Genomic DNA, 20,674 nt, shown 5'->3' on the forward strand with positions numbered 1-20,674 from the left:
GCACGGTCGGATTTGTTCCTTTTGCAAGCTTTGAATCACCCAATGGAACGAGAGAAGCAAGTGCATTTGGCGTATCGGTTGATGAAGTTGCTCCAAGAGGAGCCTAAAGCTTAAAAGAAGAAAGGATTCGGATGGTTGGTGTTGTTTTTGGCACGAAAAGATCCGGAGTTTGATGAAAGCAAGTATCAAATTCAACCGCCACGAATGATAGACATGGATCACTTGAGTATCGGAGGGTATGTGAGAAAGGAAAGAGTTGTGGGAAAGTACAAGCATGATAATTGGGTGGAAGCACATCCCGGCGAACCAATTCCGCCTAGGTTGCGCGCATCGCCAAGGCAAGAGGTAGAGCCGAGGCGAGCTAAAGAGCCGGTGAGGAGGAAAGACAAACATGCAGCCGGAACAAGCGCCGAAGGAGGAGCAATACCGGAGGGCGTGCAATGGGAGCCTCCCGCTCCTAATGTGGATACAAGGAATGACTTTGAAGCCGCCCAACTCCGATTCATGGAGGATCAACGCAAGATGTGGGCACGTATGGAATATCGCATGACGACGCTTCATGATCGACAAAGGCGCCACGAGGAGAAATTACGTGACTATTTCAATGCCCCGGGGGCGCCGGCTTATCCATCTCCAACTCCATCGCCCGAACCACCGGAATTCGACTAAAACAAGATTTGCATTTCTCTAACTCAACTCATACAATTTTGCTTTATATTTCTTACTTAGGGACTAAGTTCGAAATAGTGTGAGGAGGGTTAGTCAATTGTATGTCGTTAGTAGAAATTTATCTTGTTTTATGCTTTAGTGTGTTTTATTTTGCTTTGTTGTTTTAGTTTGTGTTAGTAGTCTAGTTGTCGAGTCACCTCCGCTAAAGCTTTGTTATGTTGTTAAGATGTAGGTTGTAGTGTGCTTAGCACTATTCTCTTGTCTTGAAATCATGTTTTTGGAAATGAGACTTTATGCAATTTTTGGAAATTTGTCAACAATTAGTATCTCCCGGTTTATGAATGTCTCAATGCTTTTGTCTAGTTTAAACAATTTATGGTTGATGCTTGCTTAATGAAATGCAATGGAATTAGACATGTGTAGTTAGCATTCAAAAACGAATCTTAAAATGGTATGTTTTTTGGGTATGATCGAGGTACTTGACTCGGATTCATGAAATGTGTTTTGAATTGAAATTTTTGTGTCACTTGGAGTATGAGCATATTTTGGCATGAATTCATAGGATTTAAGCATTTGAGCATGACACCATTTTCTTTTGCTAAATTTTGAGAGCATTTTGAGCCTAATTTATTATTGCGAGTGTCATTTTGTGCCGGAATTCCTAGAATTTGCTTAGTGTCCATTCGAGATTACATTGTTGAGTGATTAATGATTAGATGAATATGGCAATAGGTGTAACCAATTCTAGAGACCACTTTAAATGCTTACCTTGTACCTCTAGATAGCCAAGTTGGGCCTAGACCTTTGTTGATATAACCGTATTCACACACCAATCCCGTCTTCCATTTCCACTCTAAACACCCAAACTTGACTTGAGAACTAGTGTGAGGAGGTTGAGGTAGTAGCTTGAGGAAAAAGAAAAAGTTTGAACTTGAACTTATAAGAGAGCTTTATGCCTAGAAAGAAAGACGAGAAAGAAAATCAAAACAAAGAAAGAATAAAGGAAAAATATAAAAGAAAAAAAAATAGAAAGCAAGAAAAGAAAAAGAAATAAAGGCATTCAAATGTAAAAAGAGTTCAATTGTGTTAAAAATTCCAAGCTAGCCCAAGTTTTTGATATTAATGTATTATCTAGTTTCAAGTCAAGTTTAGCTTAAATATCAACTTCAACCTACCCCGACCTTTGGCCAAGTTACAACCCGTAAAAGTCCATATGATAATTGTTGATCACCGAGCTAAGTAGTGGAGTCTAGGACTAAGAGCAAACCTATGGGAATTCTGTGCTTTGTGTGCTTCATTTCTTTACCTTAAACACTTGTGTGTGAGAGAGAAATCTTGTGAGATACTTTTGCTTGTGTTTAATGATTATGAGTGATTGCCATTGTGTTCATATTTTAAGATTGACCAAATGCTCGCATGTCCCTTAAGTGATAGTACTCTCGTAATTTCCGTTCGAAAAGATTTGTTAAACTTTTGTTTTATCTTGAGTGCCATTTTCATATGTTTTATCTATTGCATTCTTCATTTGTTTGCATGAATCATGAGTTGTTGACATTAGAGAATTGCATTTGAACCTTTATCGATTGGGAGTACTTTTGTTGACAAGTAGTCGGTTTTTGCCTAAGTTCATTTCTTGCTTGGGGACAACCAAAGATTTAGTGTGAGGAGGTTTGATAGGAGTATTTTACTCCTATCTTTAGAGTCGTTTCCGCATGCTTTATTAACATTTTTATCACGGTTTTATGGTATTTCGAATGCCTTATTACATGTTTTAGTATTTCGGGTACTTAGGAGCACTGCGGAAGCATTTTGGTGCAAAAGTTGGAAAAGACGACAAAAGCGATGCGGAAGCTCATTTGCAAATCTGAAAAGCTGACCCTTGGGCACTAATTGACCAATTTGGACTAGCTAGAAGCCTCAAATGAACTCGTGATCTTCATGAAAGTTAAAGTAGACGTCCTAAACTTTCCAACGGTTCAAGAATCGACTCAATCCGACATTTCTACACCGAGTTACGAAGGTTTGAAGATCGAGATCCGGAGCAGGAAATGGCAGCTCGAATCGGGCTCCTCATTTAGCCCAAGGAGCTCTATTCGAGCTTGGGCTTGCTGGAATGGGGAAATCTTATTTCAAGATGCAACAAGGCTTTATTAATTTGCTATTTTGGGCCCAACACATGTGTAAATGAATGTTTGTCTTTTTCCTTCTTTTGTAAGTACTATATAAGGAGCCTTATCTCTATTTTAGGTATAGAAGATTTCCCTAGACTTTATTCTATTAGTGTACTTTTGAATCTTCTCCTAATTTTAGAAATCCCTAAATTTTAGTCTTCTTCTTCAATAGAATTTCCAGATTTTTATATTTCCACCATTGTTGAGATCTTTGAAGCTTCATTGAATGAACAAGTTTTATTTTCTATTACAACTCTTATTTGTGGGTTTTTCATCTTCTTGTAAGTACTCTTTAACCATGCCTTCCAATTATCATTTTGTTAATTTAGTTCTTGGTATGTGTAACTAATCCCCCATGTTTGGGGGTTGAGATGATTTCCTTCTTGTTATGTTAAATGGTATGTTTGATTGGTTAAATGCTTGTTCTAATTCTAGTTCCTAATGCTTGTGTTAGCCTAGCTATCTAATGCATGATTTAGTGTTTGCTTGACTCATTGAGAAATGGTTAGGTGAATAGACTTTGGAATTAGAAGCCTAGATTGTAATACCACGAGAGTGGATTAGGATTTAGGTGACCTTGAGTTTGTTGATTAATTGATGTTGGGTAATTGGTTTCGTTTAGTATCACGAGAGTGAGTTAGGCATTAATTGATTACTTGATGATTGATTTTGTCGTTCTTAGAGGCTCGAGAGAGCGGGAACGGTGCGCTAGGCACAACTCGGCCCTTGCTAGATACCAATTCATCCATTACTATGTATGCATGACCTAGGAATGATTTCAACCCCTAGACATCTTTTACTTATTGATTAAACTCGTTCTTATTATAGTTGTTTGAATTGTTAGTTTAATTGTTTAGTTGTTTAGTGCCTATTTAGTGTTAATCTTACTTGAAACTTCAACCATTCGTGTTTCGCTAAACGAATTGAATCGCAACTAAAGTTCATTCTCGTCAATCGCTCTAGATTCACTCCTCGTGGGATCGATTCCGACTTCCGGATTATTACAAGTTGTGCTTTTTGCTCAACATGCTTCCACATTTAAGTTACAATACTATAGGTTGTAAACTGTTGAGGCATTTGATATTTGCCACCTTTTTATGATCTTTAGTGTTCCTACTTGATACACTTTTAACATCTGAGCTTTATTAGCAATAGACATTGATGAGGTCTGTTAAATGCAGTGACTGCAAATTGTAGTTGTTGCATATTGTGTTTGATTTCTCTGTCTTGAGCTAATTTATCATTTCCTTTGGCAATGATGAAGCTTCCACTTTAAGTCTAGAATTTCTCCTCTTTTAGTTGTGTGACATAAGTTATTTGTTGCCTTCAAAAAAGTGAGTTTATTTGGTGACTTAAAATCTATGAAAGATGAGTCAAATTTTTATTATTTAACCAGTTAGTACTCCATTTTGAGTCAATGTTTTCTTCTTATTACACATTGATTGCTTTTTTTGGTTTACTTTGTTTTGCAGCTGCATTATTTTTGCTTTTTGGGAACTAATGGTGTAGAGTAGACTGTGGAAGCTGCATTTTTTGTACACTGAAGTTTGAAGATTTGTATATTTAAGTCTAACAAGGCAATTTGTAATATATGCCTTAGATTAGTTCCATTTTTTGTACAACTTTTATAAGTTGTTAATCGGCCTGTAAATTTTATTAAAACATAGGTCTTTAAATTTGTTATAGGGCTGTAAATTTATAGGCCCTTCTATTTTTTGTGTAATGGGCCTTTTAAATGCAGTTTGGGCCTTTTATATATGTAAAATTTTAAGTTTTAATTTTAAATTTTTCTTTATTTATTTTAATATGAGAACCGACCGATCCAAACCGAAGAAAACCGAAAATTCGGTGAACCGAACAGAAATAACCGCGACCCGAAGTAGGGTGGTTTGGTTTTTCATTTTATAGGAGTGGTTTGGTACGATTTCAGCATTTTGGACACCAAACCGAACCGAACCGAGCTCACCCCTAAGTCCAACACACCCCTTTTAATTTCTAAAAAAGCCACCCATTCAAGCATGAAATTAACAACCTAAAAGATCTCATTGAAAAAAATAGGTTCCAAGGCTAAATCTAAATAAATATGAGTTTGGAACGTACTGAGTGCTTCAAAATCATTAAGCTATCTTTTGAACAATTGCTTATGTGTTTTTGGATGGATGTTTATTTGTTATTTTTTAATTTCAGTTGAACCATTCTATTTGCTCTTCCAAAGTTTTTTGGATTTCTAACAAAAAGAAGGAGTAATGTGCTTCTTCTATTTTGTTATTATATGAATTTCATTTGCTTGCAAAATTATCTACATACTCTTTTCATTATGGTTTTTCTACTTAACTTATCTAGGTCAGTTGAGTTCTTCTTAGGCATTCATGAAGCCTTAAGCTAGCAAAAAGGCTGGTAGAAAATAGTTTTTGAATCAGACTGAAAAATATTATCGGTGACTTTTGTAATAAGAAGGAGATTAAAGGATATATTTTGTTGGAGGATTGCGTGGCATTATCGAAATATTTTTTATTTTTTAAGATGATCTATGAATCAGACAACTCATTTATCAATGCAACATACTCATTCCATGCTAGGTCATTCACTTTGGTCTTCGAACTTCTTCAAATACCTTACCAATGTATATGTTCAACTATTCTCAATGAGAATTTGCTAAGTTTCAAAAAAAAAAAAGTTATCTTAGACACCTACATTATAGGAAATATTAGAAATATTAGTTACTAATTTTACAGTAACAAATATTTTAATTTTGTTATCTGTAAAATATTAGTTTGAGTAATTATAAAAAAAATATTACTAAAAGATAATAATGATAATAATTACTTCTATATTATCAGGGGTGGAACTAGAAATTCTACTATGGAATGGCTGATTTGTACAAAATAAATTTGAAAGGGCTAATTGAATAAAAATTAAATTTAAGTGACTTTCTTTTTAAAAAAAATTAAAACTTCAAGGGATAATTTTGTAAAAAAAGAAAATTTGTATATTTAGACATAATTGATACGAAATCATGTGTGTGAGAACAAATTGAATAAAATTGAAAGATTTAAATTTTGTAAAAATTTTATAAAAAAATTAATTTTTTTTAGTAATTTGACTACAAATTTTCTAAATAGGCCAAATTTACCACGATCCATACTGATCGCCACATCCAACAATTCTTTTCAATAGAAAATTTAACACCTACAGGAGTAGGAAATGAGAATAAAGATGACCCTCTACAATCTGGAAGAATATCTCCTACAGTCGCCCTTCCAAGTGAACCCACTGTTACATCATCACAATGAAGGAGACTTTTAGTTAAAAAAAACTCAAATAGGAAGATAAATAGTCGTTTTTTAAAGGTTTTCTAATAAAAAAAATCCAAATTTTTACGAGTTGTTGTAATTTAAACCAACTTTTTAATTTTTCCAATAATAGACAAATTGCACTTTTTATGTGAATTTTTTAAGTTTTTTTGCCATTTTTTGTAACTTTTAGTATATTATTTCACATAAAAAAATAATAATAGCCTAATATCTTAATTGAAAACAACAAGTTTGGAGATCAATTTGGCTATTATTGCAACAAAAAAAATACAATTTGTCTATTATTGCAAAATTTCAAAAGTTTGGTTTAAATTGCAACAAATTGTAAAGTTTTGAATTTATTTTACCATTAAACCTTTTTTAAAATTTATTGGAAAAGTTGAATTTCGGACAAAATTGCATGAAAATAATAATAATTATCTCTTAGATATAATATGATTGGAAGATACATAATTTTGATTGTCCGTCCCTATCATATTTTTATTATAAAAGAAAAATACATCGATACATTTTAAAAAATTAAATTATTTAATTCAAAATTAATAGTAATGTAGAATAATAATCTACAAATATTCCATATTTTTTTATTTTTTTCGTTTATATTTTAAACTTTTAAATCATCAATTGTATCCCATTTTTTAATTTTCTGTTTTAATTTTACACATTCTTTTAAAATTTGAGTTTTTCTACTCTGAAAAGGGTTCGAATATGTCCTCATATTTAGCATGTAGTCTAAATAAACTTCTAATGTTTTTAAAAGTACTAGAAATTAAAACTACTAGTCAAATATAAAAAAGTGCATATTTGAGTCATTTTTTCAAGTGGAAAAAATCCAATTTTAAAAAAAGGCTAAATTGATCAGAAGTTCATACACTATTATTTTTTATTTCAATTGATTTTTAATAAATACTTTCCATTTAAGTGGTAGCTTAACTATTTATTTTTGTACTCCCATGATCCTTAATTTTATAAACAGAATAGCTTAAATGACGTCATTTTGATTAGCATAAATGACGCCGTTTCTGTCTAAAAGGATCACGATTATACGAAATAAATAGTTAAGGACTACTTAGATGCAAAATAGTGAAATAAAAAATAATAATAAAAAGACTTTAGAATGAGTTTAGCTTTTAAATAAGATTTAATGCAAAAAAACCCAAATTTTTACAACTTGTTGCAATTATATCCAAACCTTTTAATTTTTGCAATAATATCCAAATTACATTATTTTGTTACAATAATATCCAAATTGCACTTTATATGTGAATTTTTTTGAGTTTTTTTGCCATTTTTTGGGACTTTTACTATATTATTATACATCAAAAACATAATAAGTAGCCTAATATCTTAATTAAAAACAACAAGTTTAGCCATCAATTTGACTATTATTGCTACAAAAAATGCAATTTGGATATTATTGCAACAAAAAAGATGCAATTTGGATATTATTACAAAAATTAAAAGGATTGGATATAATTGCAACAAGTCGTAAAGGTTTGGTTTTTTTTTACCATTAGGCCTTTAAATAATGGATATAATTGACTTTGAACATATAAAAAAATTGACGACTTTGCAAGTTTGAAATAAACTAAAAAGGCTTTATGGAGAAAAAAGTCAAATCTTTACGATTTATTACAATTTAAACCAAATCTTTTAATTATTGCAATAATAGCCAAATTGTATATTTTTTTGTTGCAATAATAGCCAAATTGCATTTTTTGTATGAATTCTTTTGAGTTTTTTTATCACTTGTTGTGACTTTTAATATATTATTACTCATTAAAAAATAATAACATCCTAATATTTTAATTGAAAACAACAAGTTTGTCCACCAATTTGGCTATTATTGCAATAAAAAATTACAATTTGGCAATAATTGTAAAAATCAAAAGATTTGATTTAAATTGTAACAAATTGTAAAGATTTTGATTTTTTTACCATTAAGCCAATAAAAAAAAGTCAAAAGATAAAATATTTTGAATGATTAAACTTAATAATAATTATTTAAAAAATTGAATGTGCATCTTTTTATGCCAAAGACTTACCTCTAGTGGATAAAACTATACCAATGCGACTATGCGAGTAAGAACTGATGAGCTTGAAGATTGTCTGCCCTTCACATTATTTAAAGCCTCGACAGAAATAGAGAATGCTTCATTATCAGCATCCAATACCATGGCCAAAGGTATTGCTCTTGTTCATAAAAAACATATTCTTATTTATAGGCCTACCGAGTGATAGGAGTAGAATTACTCCTATATTACCGTTGTTTTACGAGTTATTTACGTGTGTTTAGTGAGCATTTTTATGCATATTGGGTCTCATTTCTTGTTCGAGCGTTTCAGGTACTACCACGTAGATTTCACGGAGTTTTGGACATAATTGGAGCCAACGGTGAAATTTAAGCGATACTGAGTCAGAGCATGAAGTAGGGCGCGATGGAGGGTGCTAACGCGCCTCGCAACGCGCTTGAAGTATAAATCTTGGTCATGAGGAGCGATGAAAGAGTACGAACATTGATGGAGGGTTCTGCCGTGCCTCGCATCGCGCCTGAAGGGAAGTGATATTTGAAGCAAGGCGCGATGGGAACCAACGCGCCTCGCAACGCGCTTCCCATCGCGCCTAGCTGCTGAACTGGTTGAAATACCGTTTCTGTCCTCGTTATTTCGTTCCGCTGTCAAAGTTATGAAGGGGCAACTTTGGGACTTCACCAAAATACGAATCTAAGGCTGACAACGGGTATATATAGTGGTGTTTACAACCAAATTAGGGTTCGCTTAGTTCGTTTACCATTCTATTAGACTAAAAACACTAGATTAGTTTTAATTTCAGATTAGTTCACCGTTCTTCGATTTGATTACTTTTTGAGCTGGATTTTATTCTTCAATATTATATTGGGATTTTTATGCGAATAAGGTACGATAATTCAGAGAGATCTTTTTCATTGTTTATCTTATCAATTATGAATTCCATATATTATGTTGTTGGTTTATCTTTGATCATGAGTAACTAAACCCATCGTGGGGATTATTAATGGGATTTATGCCTGTTTAAATAAATTGGATTTATGGGTTGTTGTTATTACTATGTTTTAATTATTGTTCTTAATGCTTGAATTTATTTAGCTAATTTATTCATTGTCATGTGTTCTGGTTTTAGCTTGAGAGAGTAAAACTGAAATAGACCAATATAATTAAGAACGTAGGAGTTAATTGCACGAGAGTGAATTGACAAATACGTGTTCTTAGGGTTTGCTTCACAAACATCAATCAATTAATTATTTAGGTTAATTATAACACGAGAGTGAGTAGTTGCCTATTGATTGTTTAATTGACTGTTTTTGCCTGCAATTGCTCGAGAGAGAATTTTAGGTGCTTACGATTAGCCTGAACCTTAGTAAAACAACCAAATCCATATTCCAATCTGATTGAACAGCATAATGAAAGTAAATAATCCCTGTTTTACCTATTATTGTTTAACATCAATTTAATTTCAGCTTTAGTTTATTAATTTACACTAGTTTAATTTTGTCTTTAATTTACACAACAAAACAAAAATATCTTTTCAACTATCCAAATCGAGTCTCCTAACTGGTTGTATTTAGAAGCTTTCTCTGTGGGTACGATATCCGGACTTCACAGTCTGTATTACAAGTTGGCATACGTATGCTTGCGTATTTTTACCAACAAGTTTTTGGCGCCGTTGCCGGGGAAAGCATATCTTTAACATCTAAGTTAGGATAGCTTGGCTTGTTTTAGTTTTTATTTTTCTTGTTTTACGCGTGGTATTTTGTTGTTTGTGTTGTTTCAGGTACCCTTCTCATAGTGTATGCATAATACACGACGTAAAGGACTACCGCTAGAACCTTTTCAACAAGATCTCACTACCTTTGAGCGAAGTGTCCGAAAATCAGCTCAAAGGAATCAGAATATGGCAGACGAAGATGGTATCCCACCTGGTTTCAATCCTGTGGTGGATAATAGAGTTCCCCCACAAAATCAGCAAAATCTGCAGGATGTGCAGGGAGAGAATATTGGCGGACAGAGAGTACGAACATTGATGGAGTTCTTTCAGCCAACTGTGGGCAACACTACTCATGGTTATTTTGCACATCCTGTACTAGCAAACCACTATGAGATCAAGACAAGTGTCATTCAGCTGATAGAAGCGCGCTGTCAATTTTATGGGCTACCTAATGAAGATCCGAATCAACACATCGCCGATTTTTTGGAGGTGTGTAGTACATTCAAGCTCAGCAACATGACAGACGATGAAGTTTGGCTGCGCTTATTCCCATTTTCTCTGAGGGATAGAGCGAAGCAGTGGATCCATGCATTGCCTAGAGCGGGGATTAACAATTGGTCAGATTTGGCAAAAGCCTTCATGAGCAAGTACTTCTCCATGGCAAAGACTGCAAAGCTGACTAGGGATATTATGCTCTATCAGCAACACGATGGAGAATCGATACATGAAGCGTGGGAGCGATACAAGGAGATGCAGAGGAAAGTTCCTCATCATCACATCACTAGAGAGAATCTGATCCAGAATTTCTACAATGGGTCAACTGAGTTGGGGAGAAGCGCTATAGATGTAGCTGCAGGAGGGTCACTAATGAGGAAGACGACCGATGAGGCATTTGCCCTATTAGATGAGATGGCCATAAATGGATGTACTTGGCCAAACGAGAGGGCAAAAGTACCTGCGCAAAGAGGAGTAATGGCACTCAGTGTTGATCCAGCTGTGGAGAGTCTGAAAGCGAAGAATGCCTCACTGCAAGCTCAGGTTGATATTCTTATGAGGCAAGCTGCAGGAATGACTATGGGAAGTGTTGCTGCAGTTCAGAGTAGCTGTGAAGTATGTGGAGATCCTACCCACGTGGCAAATGACTGCTATGTGATGGGACATGCTTTCAATGAGCAGGTCAATTTTGTGGGAGGACAAAGACAGGGCAATGATCCATATGCTGCTACTTACAATCCAGGATGGAGGAATCACCCGAATTTCTCATGGAAGGATACTGGGGGTAATACCAACAATCAGGCAGGTCCAAATTTTCAAGGAGTACAAGGGCCACAACAGAATCAGGGCAACGTCCAGAATCATGGAAACTTCCAACATCAGAACAATAGGCCTCAGCATCCACCTGGCGTTCAGCAAAGAGAGCAAGGAGAGTCTCTTTATAGTAAGGTGGACAAGATGATGGAGTTAATGTTGAAGAATGAAGCAGAGACGCAGCAAACATTGAGGAATCATGCTGCCACTATCCACAATCTTGAGTTGCAGAATCAGCAGATGGCCCAAGCACTTCAGACTCGAAATCAAGGGGGTTTACCATCCACTACTGAGGCAAATCCGAGAGAGCAAGTCAAGGCGATAACACTGAGAAGTTCAAAAGTGTTGCCTGAACCTCATGTAGAGAAGGTTGTAGTAGAGGCAGAGAAGGAGCAGTGTGAGGGTGGTGCTACTGAGTCTCCTAACTGGTTGTATTTAGAAGCTTTCTCTGTGGGTACGATATCCGGACTTCACAGTCTGTATTACAAGTTGGCATACGTATGCTTGCGTATTTTTACCAACAAGTTTCAAAACCATATACTCCACCTCCACCATATGTTCCTAAGGTTCCGTTTCCACACAGACTGAAGAAGCCACAAGACACTTGGAAGTTTCACAAGTTCTTAGAAACTTTCAAGAAGCTGCAAATCAATATCAGCCTGGCGGATGCACTCAGAGGGATGCCGCATTATGCCAAATTCTTGAAAGACATTCTGATGAAAAAGCGGAGCTGGGACGAGAGTACGATTCCATTTACAGAGAATTGCAGTTCAATCAGTTTGAGCAAGTTGCCTACAAAGCTCGAAGACCCAGGGAGTTTTTCTGTTCCCTGTACTATTGGTGATTTAGAAACTGCTAATTGTCTTTGTGATTTGGGTGCTAGCATAAATTTGATGCCCCTTTCTTTGTTTAGACAGCTGCTTGGTGATCAACAGGTCAAGACCACTCCCATGATGTTGCAGCTTGCTGACCACTCTGTCAAAAAGCCATATGGAATTGTGGAGGATGTTTTAGTTAAGATCGACAAATTCATATTTCCTGTGGATTTTGTCGTTCTTGACTATGAGATCGATAAGGAGTGCCCTCTAATTCTCGGACGACCGTTCATGAACACCAGCAGAGCTCTCATTGATGTGAATGCAGGCAAGTTGACTCTGCGATTAGAGGATGAAAGTGTAGAGTTTGAGATGACCAAAAGGGTGCGAAGCGTGAGAAGTGAGGAAAAATGCATGAGAATTGACTGTGTGGAGGAGAGTGAGAATGAGAGCATGAAGGATGTGTTGTACTTAGATTGTCCTATGACATCTCAAGAATTCAACCCATCAAGCAAAGAAAAACCACTGTATAAGACTTTTTGTGGTGTGCCTGCGCAGTCAGTAAAAAAGAGAGCACCCTCGAAACCTCCACTCTCAGCCAAACCGCGAAAGGGTAAACCCAAACAATGGGCAGGGTGGAGGTTGAAATTTTGCTCTAAGGCGAGTAGCATTGATCCAATGCAAACCGGAAACACCAATGTAAGTAAGCTTGTCATTCTGAATATTTCTCAAGTGCGTTCATGTGCAGGCAAGCTTATATCACAGTGGAATGGTCCCTTCAAACTCCGGCGTGACATTGGACCTGACTTGGTAGAATTGGAGGGCGCAAATGGAGAAGTCTTCAAAGTCCTTGCACACTGGTGCAAACCATATTCGGAATTGTCAACTGACAATGGAGGGGAGTATGACACTCCCGATACTCCGAACTGAGTCAGGTGTTATACGGTCAACGCTAGTGACCTTAAACAAGCGGTTTTTGGAAGCAATTCTAAAAATCTATCTTTATTTTTGCTCTCTAGTTTATTTTGTTGATTTTTCTTAAATTTTTGGTTTTATATTAGTTTTATTAGTTTTGCATCGTTTTATTTTCATTTTAATTAGTTCAGATTAATTCCAGGGTGTTCGTGGTTTGTGATGTGCAGGTTCGGGTCTTCCGCGTTCAAAAACGCAGTTTTTTGGCAGTTGTAGCAGCAGGGCGCGTTGGAAGGCGCGATGGAAGCAACGTGCCTCGCAACGCGCCCGTTGGTAAAAAAAAGGGGCGGAGCAGGGCGCGATGACTTCAACGCGCCTCGCAACGCGCAAGTCATCGCGCCTCACCTGCAAGATGTGAAACAAGGAGAAGCGAGGCGCGATGGGTTCAACGCGCGTCGCGTTGCGCCTTTCATCGCGCCTCTTTGAAAAAAAAAAATGACACATCCGGAGGGTGATTATCCATCACCGGTTCACGAGCCATCGCCACCGCCGGAGGACATCTAGAGTTTTTCTCCTTTTCACTCTTTCACTTTTTGAGTTTTATTTTATTTTTATCTTTATTTTGGTGCATTGGGGACAATGCATGATTTAGTGTGAGGGTGGGAGAAAACATTTTGTTTTTCTGTTGTGTCTTGTGTGTGTCTTATTTATTTTTATTTTTGTCATGTCTTTACTTTATGTTTGTCTTTATGTTTATGTCTGTAGTAGTCTATGGTTGTGAACCTTATTATCTACTCATGTTTGATGTTTGTTTAGTCCTAAATAGCCTAAGGATAATTGTTATGTCATGATTTCAGAATTATTAGCATTTTTCTTTCCCCTACGTGATGAATAAGTTAGATGTGCTTTTAATTGTTGACAACAATTGGAGAATATAGTTAAGTGTTTCTTACTTGATTTTGACGACATGGGTCATTGCGACTAGGGTGAAAATTCGAGTTTAATGAAATGCTTGTAATTTGATAATTGTTGTGAAATTTGGCATGTGAATTAGGATTGAGCAACGGTGCAAATTGTTGAAAACTTGAGTAAATAATGGCAATGTTTGATATAGTGAATTACATGGTGAACACACGACTAATTTTGTGAGATTTTGAGCCTATGGGAGCATATATTTTTTTTTGTGCTTATATTTCTTGTTGTGTGGTTTGAAGCATGTCTATATTCTCTAGAACTTGCCTGTTTTCCGTTGTCATATTGCACAGTTGAGTTGAAAAAACATGGAGATGATAAATGGCATTTAGGATTCACCTTTTCTTTAGACCACTTAAATAGCCTACCCTTTTATCTTTAGTTTACCCAAGTTGAGCCTTAGCCTTATTTTTGTTTATTTACACACTTTACACACATTTTATCTTTTCTCATCTTTCCACTTTCTACCTTGATTGATTTGGCAAATTGACTGACATTGCAGGAAACTAGTGTGAGGATGTAGTAACATCCTAGCTCGTGATTTTTTTTTTTTTTTTGTTTGATGATCTCTTGATTTTTGTGATTATTAGTGTCTCTTGGAGTTCAGAAAAAATATATACGGGAAGCAAAAGCGTTGAAAGAAAAAAAATGTATAAAAAGAAAAAAAAAATCAGAATATTGAGTTTAAAAGAAAAAAAGGACATGTTGAAAAAAAAAAAAAAAATTGAAAAAAATTGAGAATTCGAGGAAATAAAAGAGGAGAATGAGAGATTGTATATTTAGAGAGCTAATGTGATTAATTTTCTGGTTTCCTTTGATCTATGTTGGTTTGTTAAGTCATGTTTACCCTTTCTTTTACCTTGTACCATACCCTCGCCTAAACCCCATTACAACCCGAACAAAGTCCATTTTGATTTGTGTTTTTGACTCGACTGAGTAGTGGAATGATGGATTGCAGGCAAGCTTATGGTAGGATTAGAATGTTTCAATTTTGAGTGCTAATTTTTGAACCCTTAAACACATGAGTGTTAGAGTGTACCTTGTGAGTTATTTTGCCATGTGATTTTACGATTCAAGCATTGTTGTTTTTGCTCATAGGACTAAAACGGTTGTTACCTTTGTTTTTGGTGAGTTTGCATGCTTTGTTGAACAATACGTATTAGGTTCGAGTATGAGTGAACTTGTTTGAGTATTCTTGGTGGCATTGATTCATGTCGTAATTTTAAGTAAGTTGGCTTGGTTTATATTCTCTTTGTGTTGTCGGTTTTAAAAGCACGATTTAATTGATTCATCACTATATGGGTTTGAAAAATGTTAATTTCTTGTTGATTATTGACATTCTATTTGATTTGGGCTATAGCATGATTCGTTTCTTGCTTGAGGACAAGCAAAGGTTAAGTGTGAGGATGTTTGATAGGAGTAGAATTACTCCTATATTACCGTTGTTTTACGAGTTATTTACGTGTGTTTAGTGAGCATTTTTATGCATATTGGGTCTCATTTCTTGTTCGAGCGTTTCAGGTACTACCACGTAGATTTCACGGAGTTTTGGACATAATTGGAGCCAACGGTGAAATTTAAGCGATACTGAGTCAGAGCATGAAGTAGGGCGCGATGGAGGGTGCTAACGCGCCTCGCAACGCGCTTGAAGTATAAATCTTGATCATGAGGAGCGATGAAAGAGTACGAACATTGATGGAGGGTTCTGCCGTGCCTCGCATCGCGCCTGAAGGGAAGTGATATTTGAAGCAAGGCGCGATGGGAACCAACGCGCCTCGCAACGCGCTTCCCATCGCGCCTAGCTGCTGAACTGGTTGAAATACCGTTTCTGTCCTCGTTATTTCGTTCCGCTGTCAAAGTTATGAAGGGGCAACTTTGGGACTTCACCAAAATACGAATCTAAGGCTGACAACGGGTATATATAGTGGTGTTTACAACCAAATTAGGGTTCGCTTAGTTCGTTTACCATTCTATTAGACTAAAAACACTAGATTAGTTTTAATTTCAGATTAGTTCACCGTTCTTCGATTTGATTACTTTTTGAGCTGGATTTTATTCTTCAATATTATATTGGGATTTTTATGCGAATAAGGTACGATAATTCAGAGAGATCTTTTTCATTGTTTATCTTATCAATTATGAATTCCATATATTATGTTGTTGGTTTATCTTTGATCATGAGTAACTAAACCCATCGTGGGGATTATTAATGGGATTTATGCCTGTTTAAATAAATTGGATTTATGGGTTGTTGTTATTACTATGTTTTAATTATTGTTCTTAATGCTTGAATTTATTTAGCTAATTTATTCATTGTCATGTGTTCTGGTTTTAGCTTGAGAGAGTAAAACTGAAATAGACCAATATAATTAAGAACGTAGGAGTTAATTGCACGAGAGTGAATTGACAAATACGTGTTCTTAGGGTTTGCTTCACAAACATCAATCAATTAATTATTTAGGTTAATTATAACACGAGAGTGAGTAGTTGCCTATTGATTGTTTAATTGACTGTTTTTGCCTGCAATTGCTCGAGAGAGAATTTTAGGTGCTTACGATTAGCCTGAACCTTAGTAAAACAACCAAATCCATATTCCAATCTGATTGAACAGCATAATGAAAGTAAATAATCCCTGTTTTACCTATTATTGTTTAACATCAATTTAATTTCAGCTTTAGTTTATTAATTTACACTAGTTTAATTTTGTCTTTAATTTACACAACAAAACAAAAATATCTTTTCAACTATCCAAATCGAGTCTCCTAACTGGTTGTATTTAGAAGCTTTCTCTGTGGGTACGATATCCGGACTTCACAGTCTGTATTACAAGTTGGCATACGTATGCTTGCGTATTTTTACCAACACCGAGCGGCTATCACTTACCAGTGCTTTCAATAATGTGTATTTTTTTTCTAAAAATAGAGTACGACTCTTATAATCTCAATTTGTTAGTTGTTAGTTACGGAGATAGGAATTGAATTTATGATTTTTTAATACACTTGGAAACGCCTTAACCGTTTAAACTAGACCCACACCGGCAATAATGTGTATTTGATCTCATCAAAATCAACACATTACCAAAGTGATTATCTGCGTCCAATGTTATCAGTGATGTCCTATAAGGAAAGTTAAAGATATACCAAATATTTTATGGCTTTTGAAAAGCTTAAGGGATCCTCTATTTCAAACAGGAAAAGCCAAGATTTCATAAAGTCAATGTGATCATCTCGTAATGTGTTTATAAATAATTGATTCATTCTATAGATGACGTGGAGAACTAAGTCTCGTAACAGTTCAAACAAGTTTCAATTTGTGATATTAACTACAAGATGGAGGGTAATTGATCCTGACCATCACTGAACTTTCGAGTTTTTTCATTTTAGTCACTAAACTATTTTTTTTTCATTTTGATCATTAAACTTTCATTTTTTTCATTTTAGTATTTCAGGTCAAAAATGCTTAGGTGGTAGCCGGAAGTTGACATGTGATAACCGGATTTTTCAAGTTTTACTTTGAAAATTTATCACATATACATAATTTCACTTTGAAAATGAGTTTTTAGATCAAATAATGCATATATGGCAAGTTTTCAGGTTAAAAAAAATTAATTTCGGCTGCCACCTAAGCAATTTTGGCCAGAAAATACCATAATGAAAAAAAATGAAAGTTTAGTGATCAAAATGAAAAAAAAAATAGTTTAGTAACTGAAATGAAAAAACTCGAAAGTTCAGTGGTCTTCAGAATCACTTACCCACAAGATGGACCTTAGACGGAAAAGGCAAACAATGCAGCTTGTGTTGTAGGAGATGCTCGCCCATAGATAGGGGTGTAAATGAACCGAGCCGTTCGCGAGCAGCTCGGTGTTCGGCTCGATAAGAGCTCGGTTCATGTTCGTTCGTATTCTAAACGAACCGAGCTCGAACTTGATTTTATGTTCGTTAATATAAACGAGCCGAACATGAACATAGTGGTGTTCGGCTCGTTTATGTTCGCGAACAGCTCGAATAAGAGTTCATGAACAAGCTCGTGAACGAGCTCGATTAAGAGTTCGTAAACAAGTTCGTGAACAAACTCGTATATAGTTCACGAACAAGCTCGTTTAAAAACTCGATTAGGTGTTCGCGAACTAATTCATATTTAGATTAATTTGTATAATTATGTTTCTAATTTATTCAGCTCATATTCATGAACGAGTTCGATTAGATTATTTTTAATTTATTTAGCTCATATTCGTGTTTGTTCATTTAAAAGTTCATGTTCGTTCGTTTATCCGCTAAACGAGCGGCTCACGAACGAGCTCGTTTAGTAGTTATCGAGTTCGTTCGCGAGCTTGTTCGTGAACGAGCTCGTTTAGTACTTATCGAGTTCGTTCGTGAGCTCGTTCGCGAACTTGTTCATTTAGCGGCTAAACGAACGAACACGAGCTGAACACGAACCGAACATGAACACTATAAAATTTAAACGAACCGAACATGAACACTCTGTTCAAAGCTCGACTGAACATGAACCGAACATGAACACCTTGTTCGCTAAACGAGCCGAACATGAACACTCCAAAGCTCGGCTCGGCTCGGTTCATTTACACCCCTACCCATAGAGCTTGGCGTGCTTCTCGCCCAAAAAAAAGTGTTCATCAATTAATGCGAAGGACTATTTTTAATAGAATATATCAGTTTTTTGCAATGTTTTGAAAACCGGACCGGCCGGTCGGACCGGGTTAACCGGGAACCGGCTCTGTGTCCGGTCTGATTTCTTGTTAAAATCGGATAGTTTAAAAACCGGTCAAAACCGGTCAAAAACCGGATTTAACCGGAAAAACCGGATTTAGCATAAAAACCGGCCAAATCCGGTTTTTTAAAAATTGGTCAAAAATCACTCTTTTTTGATAGAAAAAGTATTTGGTGGTCCCTCCCATGTGTTTTTGTTTTTCTCTCTCCCATGTGTTTTTGTTTTTCTCTCTACCATGTGTCTTTTATTCTCTCTCATATAAATTCTTACACATATTAATTATTCTTACACATACTAATTCTCTCTCATATGACATTTCAATTTTTATTAATAAATATTTTTACTCAAAAAATATAACTACACTCTTTCTAATACTATTATATATTTTTAAATATTAATTATTTATAATTATATTTTACAAAAAATAAATTATAATTTTTTGTAAATATATTATCATATTTTTTATTTATAAAATGTTATATCATATTTATAAATTAATAATTAATAAATTAAAAAAATAATAAATTTATCTCTTTCATATAAAATAATTTTTATATATATTCTTGAATATTATTATTTAGAAATTATAATTATATTTTTTATATTAAATTATTTTAAATAAAAATATGATGACATGTTAAATTAAAAGTTATATTTTTTCTTTCTCATAAAATATGATTATTCTATATACACTATGTTTATCAATTATAATTGTATTTCACACGTTTAGTAATTAATTCTATTTAAATATTCCTCATATTTTTATTTATAGACTTTAATTTTATTTAAATATTTTATCATATTTTTTATTTATAAACTTTAATTGTATAATTTTAATTTAATAATTATTATTATTAAAATAAAAAACTATTTTTTTCATTTAGAGAAATTATTCTATATATTCTTAAAAATTTATCATTTATAATTATATTTTATGTAAAAAAATTTAATAGATAATTTAATTTAAATATTATATCATGTTTTTTTATTTATAATACATGTATTTTCAATTTAAATAATTTATATTTATTATAATTCAAAAATCTGGTTGAACCGGTTGAACCGTAAACCCCCGATGAAGCCAGTTCGATCTCCGGTCCGGTTTTAAAATATTGGTTGTTTGTTACGAAGCCCGAAAAGGGGATGTCTACATTGCTTTATGAAACTTATTTTAAAACAAACTATTTAAAATAATCCCACTATCCCATAATAACAGAGCTATTTTAGCTTAGCTCTGTTTGACTTGCAAATAGATTAAGAATTATCATAAATGCTAGACTTTTTTAAAAAATATTTTAAAAATAGTTTTTAAATTTATTCAAGTTAATATATTTTAATTAGTTAGAATTATAAAATCTATTTAAATTATGTATCAATGTTAGTCCGTATAATTATTAATAACTGTAAATAAGTGGATATTTTTGTCAAAAACTCAAATAAGAGCATTATATATTAATAGAAAAAGAAAATTTTAAACACTTGTGTGATTTGAGAGATACCTTGTGAGAAAAAAGTTTGGTTTAAAGTTTTAAAGTGCTTGAAAATTTGATGTTCTTTAATGTGTTCATACATCCACTACAAAAAATACTAAAATTAACAGCAAATATTTTTGCTGCTAACAGTGCTAAAATTGTTACTATCGACATATAGTAACAACAAAAAATTGTGACATGTTGCTGCTAATAAAACGTTATCTTAAATAATTGGTAACAAAATTTGCTGTAAAATGCTGTTATAATTTAACTAATGGCAGCAACTTTCAAAATTAATGCTGCAAAATATTTTTTAGCAGCAAAAAAAATTAGCTGCAAAAGTATTTGTTGCCAAAAACATAATTTCTTGTAGTGATCTAAGCAATAAAATAAAAGACGAATATCTAAAAGGTAGTATTTTAATTCATATTGAGAAGAAAATTGTTCAAAATGTTGATTCAGACTCTTTCATAGATAAATTCAAGTCTCTAAATAACATAAAGCAGACTTGTAATTAATAAATTTTAGAGCAAATTATTCTAAGACCCCTCACGTTTGTTATAATTCAC

At 34.2% G+C, this 20,674-nt stretch overlaps 1 non-coding gene across 1 annotated transcript; it reads right to left on the reverse strand.

The window, feature by feature from the left end:
* Positions 1-10,570: 10,570 nt before the first annotated feature.
* On the reverse strand, positions 10,571-10,677 carry LOC126685237 (small nucleolar RNA R71). Its single transcript, XR_007643348.1, has one exon. It is a non-coding gene; the product is annotated as a small nucleolar RNA R71 (small nucleolar RNA).
* Positions 10,678-20,674: the final 9,997 nt, after the last annotated feature.

The sequence above is a fragment of the Mercurialis annua genome, linkage group LG5, assembly GCF_937616625.2.
Source record: "Mercurialis annua linkage group LG5, ddMerAnnu1.2, whole genome shotgun sequence".
NCBI lineage: Eukaryota > Viridiplantae > Streptophyta > Magnoliopsida > Malpighiales > Euphorbiaceae > Mercurialis > Mercurialis annua.